Raw genomic sequence first — 7,034 nt, forward strand, 5'->3', positions numbered from 1 at the left:
AGAGATAGGGCAGGGCAGGGCAGGGCAGGGCAGGATTGGTCGTCTGGTGTACAGGGTGGGTCGACAGCCCCCAGGGTTGTATGGGTTTTTTGTGTGTGTGTCTGTGTTTGTTTATTTTTCTTAGGGACTGGCTCACATTTTATATCTAGTAACTGGATAGTGGACGGAGTTAAGCAGGATATATAATTAAATAGGCTTGTATGAGGGACCACTTTAAGACAAAAATCCCCTGGTGGTTTTTTTGGTCCCACCTCAGCCCTGAGACTGGGAGAGTGCACAAACCAGTTTGGGGAGAGGTGTTCTTGATGTGCACTTTGTATTAATGTAAACAGAAGACTGAAGGCAACCACAGTGGCAGACTTAAGGGGTTGTTGTTGACGATGGGATTGGCCTTCATCATTGAAGACTTCAGGGAGAGCTGTCTGAGAGAGGGAGAGGGAGTGCAGGCAGAGATGGATTACTGCACAGGCCTACCGGGCCCAGGCCTAGGGGCCCAAAAGTCAAGGGGGCCCTAAAGGCCAAATCTCTTAATTTCCTTTTGCATTAGAATCACACTTTTAACAATTGTATTTTCCCTTTTTTTCAAGGGACATTCCCCCGAACCCCCAACAACATAGGATCTCTAACATCTGGGGGGGGTTCTTGTCTAGCCCAGGGACCCATGGAGTCATTATCCGTCCCTGAGTGCAGGTACCTTAACAGTTTGGTGAGAGGTGTTTTAGAAACTTTCAGAGGTAGACATAGGCGAAACGGTGAAAATGCAGGTACTGAAGCAACATTGCCTCTGTACCTCTCAAGGTGTTTTTGAGTGGTACAGAGAGAGGGGAGACAGCGAGAGTGCATGCAGGTACTAAAACAGCCTCCCTCTCTCTGTCCCTTCCCCGGTCCAATGAAAGAGAGAGAGAGAGAGAGAGAGAGAGAGAGAGAGAGAGAGAGAGAGAGAGAGAGAGAGAGAGAGAGAGAGAGACAGCATTAGACAGCAAAAATACAGGTACTAAAACAGTTTGGGGGAGAGGTGTTTTTGAGAAACCTCCCCCTCCCTCCCTTCGACAGACCATTGAAACCTTCAGAGAGAGAGAGAGAGAGAGAGGAGACAGCAAAAGTGCAGGTACTAAAACAGTTTGGGGGAGAAGTGTTTTTGAGATACCTCCCCCTCCCCATCCCTCCCCTCCTTCCCCTCCCTCGCTCCCTCCCTCCCTCCCTCCCTCAGGGCAAAGTGTAATTCTGACATGACAAATGGGCCCCACTAATCCATCCAGTGACTTAATGCCGCTGTCAAAATGTGTCCTCCATCAAAACATGTCACTCAGGTAAAAGACCATTTGTTTATGAAAGTATGATATACCGAGGGCAAACCATCTGGCCGTGACAACCACGGCTGGACAAGGCACACCGTGAAGACAGACAACAACAGCTGAATGGGTGGGGGGGAAAAACACTCATATTTTGCCAGAATGTTGGAAACGTCTTTAAATCTTTAATATAGACCCACGTAGTCCACTAAAAAAAAGTGCACTCAATAATTTATCGGATTGTCCTCCGCTCTTTGCAGACACACACGCACACACACACCATATCGTCTGTTCAGGAGGCCAATAATGTTTAGCTTATAAAAACCAATGGAACATGGAAAAGTGATTCCCTCTCTCCTCTCCTCTCAGTATCCCCTTGCCCGGACCGACGCTTTCTGAATTATTAAGATCTGAATGCCCGCCACTGTAATTCAGTGTGTGTGTGTGTGTGTGTGTGTGTGTGTGTGTGTGTGTGTGTGTGTGTGTGTGTGTGTGTGTGTGTGTGTGTGTGTGTGTGTGTGTGTGTGTGTGTGTGTGTGTGTGTGTGTGTGTGTGTGTGTGTGTGTCTGTGTCTGTGTCTGTGTCTGTGTCTGTGTCTGTGAGAGCGAGAGAGAGACAGACATAGAGAGAGAGTAGTCTGTGTGTATGTAGTATGTGTGCACGTATGTCTGCGTGTTTGGGGGGGAGGGTATAACCACATGGGAGGATCAGACATTTTCCTCTGTTCTCTAACTGTTTCTTAGAGCCATGACAAACCCCTCGGTGACCCGTGGTGTTAGTGCTGCTCGCAAAGGAGCCGAGGCTTTTAAACAAATGGCTTTATTCAGTCATTTCGGAAACCCCTGCTGCCGCAATAGCCGAGCAACATTGCACCATTGGTCAGCCCGCCCAGTGCTTGCAACGACAAAAGCCATTCCCCCTGAACTACTACTGTGTGCTTAGTGGTGGTGCTTACTGTATGTTTTAACATTACGTCTGATTGCCTTTGTTTAAGTGTGGCTATATGGCAACCATTACTTAAATTTTATAGTTTTATTACAGCGTATGTTAGTTTTTAAATGCTCTTTTTTTTTAAACTGTGATAGCTATCAACAGTATCACCACACTGCTACCATAAATCGCCACCCTACTATTACAACCATAGACACATTCTATGGTATATACGTAAGTCTATATGCATATGTCTATAGTACTGTATATGCGCGTAACTACCACTACAAACAACAAGAGCAAAGTGCCAATAGCTGTGGATATGTGCAGTAGTAGTGACTGTGGATAGCCCTCCTCCCTTCCTCTCGTACGGAAAGTATAGCTATGGAGCAACCATTGCTCAAATGGTGTAGTTGTATTGCCGCAAGTAGTCATTTTGAAACTCTCATTTAAAAAAAAAAACTATGTTGTAGGGGGTAATCAGCAGTGGCATGTCATTTCCCCGAAGCCCCATTGATCCGACCTGTCAATAATCAGACTTTTTCCCCCCGGTGACAAGCTAAATTACTGTTATTCTAGGCATAAGTAGGAGACTAGGCTACATTTAAACGCAAGCCATTCCAGCTAACACATATTACTGTACGAGAATAAGTAGCAAACCGTCTGTAATTGCACACCCGTTGAATGAAAGAAAGAAATGTCAAGTGGCAGGTGGAAAACCCAAGGATGTAAACGGCCATTGTTTTTGACTTATAGAGTCAAATGTAACTCTTAAGTGTTGAATTAGCACATTAAAGAAATCACCACATGGTGTGTAGCCTGATAGCCTGTGTAGCCAGACTATATGTGAGAGCAGGTGGCGCTAGTTTACTAGGCTACGTGGTGTGTGGACAGTGACTGGACATCCTCTCTCCTCCTCCCCTTCCTCTCCTCCGATTTTCAGTGAGAAGTGAGCATATTCGTGGTCCTCAGTATAAATGCATGATGAGTGCTGAGAGGAGTTCAGGGGCATGTTTCATCATGGAGTGGCCAAGTGGCGCGCTCACTCGCTGCTGCAAAAATATTTTTCTCCTCCAAGGGCCCACTCTCATTCAGAGTCATTCTCTCTCTCTCTCTCTCTCTCTCTCTCTCTCTCTCTCTCTCTCTCTCTCTCTCTTGCTCTTTCTCTTTCTCTCTCTCGCTCGCTCGCTCTCTCCTTTCTCCTTTCTCCTACATGCACTCTCTCGTCCACTCGCTCACCCGTTCTCACTTTTAGCCAGCCGTCTCCGCCCGCTGACCACCCCTCCCACTCTCTCCTTCCTTCTCCACTTCCCTCTCTCCTCAACCCCTCCCTCGCTCCACGCTCTCCTTCTCCTCCTTTCCCCTCCCGAGTGTATTAAAGCCTTTGACGCGCTCAGTAAAAAGCTGATTTATTTTGTGGAGATATCGATCGGTCCCTGCATTAAAGATTATAATTCATTACCCTGGCCCCTTTTAATACATTAAACACTCAAAATAAAAATAAAATAAAACAAAATCGAGGTGGGTGTGAGTGGAAAACACTCAGGGGCCGTCCACTCTCACAAGCACTCACTCACACACACGCACACGCACACATACACACACACACACACAAACACGCACACACGCACACACACACACACAGGCATTCACAAACATGCACACACACACACACACCAACAAACACACACACAGTCACACCCATACACACCTACATCTCAATCACTTTCGGACTCACAAACACAAACACACACATACCAACACCAGAGCCCCTCAGCAATATAACCAGGCATAAATATTCAGTAATACACCGCCACACAGTATAAACCCAGACACCCAGCTAGACTGACATGAAAATAGAAGGCACACACAAGCAGAAACACAAACACGCATAAACACACGTGTGTACACATCTGCGCACACTGACAAACTCTCTCTCTCTCTCTCTCTCTCTCTCTCTCTCTCTCTCTCTCTCTGTCTCTCTCTCTCTCTCTCTAACACACACACACACACACACGGTCACAGTATAAGTCAATGACAAAACATGCAGACATGCACACATAGAACAGACAGTAAATCACACATGTGGCCTTAAAGCCTGTGTGTGTGTGTGTGTGTGTGTGTGTGTGTGTGTGTGTGTGTGTGTGTGTGTGTGTGTGTGTGTGTGTGTGTGTGTGTGTGTGTGTGTGTGTGTGTGTGTGTGTGTGTGTGTGTGTGTGTGTGTGTGTGTGTGTGTGTGTGTGTACGTACCATATTTCGCCGCATGTAAGTTTCACTGTGACATTAAGGGGGGTCTTTGTAGCTGGGCAGGGTAATTCTTGTTTTTACTCCTTCGGGTAAGAAGGAAGAGGATTCTTGTTCCGTAATTTGTGCAGGTGTAACATTCTATATTGGGAAATTAATGAACAGCCAAGGGGGTTAGTTCTGATGTTTCACTGTGTTCTTACAACGGGAAGCAAGCTCTCAAAACCAAGCAACACAGACACACAGTACACAATATCCAGCAGGCACGCACACACACACACACACACACACACACACACACACACACACACACACACACACACACACACACACACACACACACACACACACACACACACACACACACACACACACACACACACACCAGAGAGTATCTGAACATTTTTAATACACGCACACATACACACACAACTTGCCACACCTTTTCTCCTTCATAATTGTGAACAAGAACCATATTATGGTTTTCTGCAACCAAGTAAAGCAGACCTTTTTAGTGCATTACATGCACTCTAAAAAAGAAATATCCAAATCCTGGAGTTGAACAAACCATATGAAGAGACTCACAACCAGCAATATAGACACAGCAGAGAGTACCTGTATATCACTATATACCTGTAAATACTCTCTCTCACACACACACACACACACACACACACACACACACACACACACACACACACACACACACACACACACACACACACACACACCACTTGCCACACCTCCTTCTTTATTCTGAAAAAGAACCATTTAATTTTTTCAACCACCAAGTAAAGCAAGCCTTTTCCCTGCATTTCCGTGCACTTACAAAAAAAAATAATCCTGGAGTCTAACAAACCATATGGAGAGGCTCACATCCAGACGTGAATGATTACCAAGAGTAAACCATGCTGTGGCTGATACAATGATCCCACTGAGCTGGATTAAAGGCGAGTAGGTGGATACTGTTTGAAAGGAAATCGTGTCAGATGGGGTGCATATGTTTGAAGCATAGCAGCAGGGTAAGCAGTGGCTTGATATTGGTAGAGGGTTAGGGCTACTAAATCTTGACATGAATATGATGCAGGTGCACTTCTGGATGTGTATGTGGCTGTGCTTGTGGATGTCTGGACCATGATTAAAGTGAGATGGATTAAAAGCAGAGAGTGGTTTCTGTTGAGGTTGCACTATGGAAGCAATGAGACATGGTCCTGCTTCTATGTGGAGAGACACATAACCAGACGTGCATAATCACCCAGAGTAAACCATGATGGTGATACTGGTACTGTAGACAAGTGGTTCTTAACTGGAATAGTCTTGGAACCCACAATTTTCCATAGTTATTACATCGAAACCCCATATTTTGTCGCAGCGTCAGAATCTTCAAATACTAATCAAAAACACATGGTAGAGGAGCTGTTGCAGGTTTGAGTCCCGCTCTGCCTGACCCCATCGATGCGTCCCTCAGCAAGATACTTAACCCGAAGTTGATTCCGATGGCAGTGAGCTAGCCTGCATGGCAGCCACCAGTTAAGAAACACAGACGTAGACGGAAGAAGTAATTGACTATTATATAGAGGAGCTGGTGACAAAAGAGACAAAAAAATTATACTTGAACTTCTTGAACTTGAACCTTGAGCTACGATACGGTTTGGCGACAACTGCCGCAGCCACTTGGAATGTTGGAATGCTTGCATTCTACTTTTAATGGTAATAACAGAGAGAGTAGAGAGAGAGAGGTTCCATTGGCCCATTGTTTCCGGGTTCTATTATTGCAAGGGGGAGGGGGCAAACCCCCCTTTAGGCAGACCTAAGGACTGTTCTATTCAATGCTAGGAGTATTATGACACGCCCCTTTAGGCAGACCGGAACCTGTTCATGTTAGGTGCCCATAGCAACCTATTACATTGGCATATCTCTATATACTTAAATAATCTCTGGTAATAATCTGTTGCTCTATCACTTGTGTGTTGCTCTTGCTATGAAAATAGTCCAACGACTCTCTAGCTTTTGTCTCTTCTGGTGTGTTTGTACGGTAAGCAGTGGTCGGTTGAGAATGGTAGAGGTTAGGGGTACCAAGGCCTTGATTATTGTACATGTAGGTGAATATTGTTAATCACATTTTTTTTAAGTATGATAAATGTGGCATGTGGATAAAAAACACAATTCTGACAGGTGTGTTTTAGAAATCCTCACTTAAAACTCGGTTTAGAAAGATAAACCGATACATCTAAAAATATGTCCATATACGTATATACAGTATGTACTATGTAAACAAGATTTAAATTCAACATGAATATGATGCATGTGTGGTTGGGGTTGTCCGGCCGATGATTACAGTGAGATGGATTAAAGCCGAGAGTGGGTTTCTGTTGAAGCTGCATTGGCAGCAAGAAGATATTGTCCTGCTTGAGGGAGAATGCAGTGTAGTATAATGTATGCTTGGGCTTTTGCTTGTACTTGTCAGAGCCATGTGGAGGTACCTAGGGAGTGCTGTTGATATACCTACCTAAAACACCTTCAATATTAAGCAGGTGGCCTTGTGGAAAACAGCCAGTCCCCACAACA

Source organism: Engraulis encrasicolus, chromosome 23 (genome assembly GCF_034702125.1).
Source record: "Engraulis encrasicolus isolate BLACKSEA-1 chromosome 23, IST_EnEncr_1.0, whole genome shotgun sequence".
Lineage (NCBI taxonomy): Eukaryota > Metazoa > Chordata > Actinopteri > Clupeiformes > Engraulidae > Engraulis > Engraulis encrasicolus.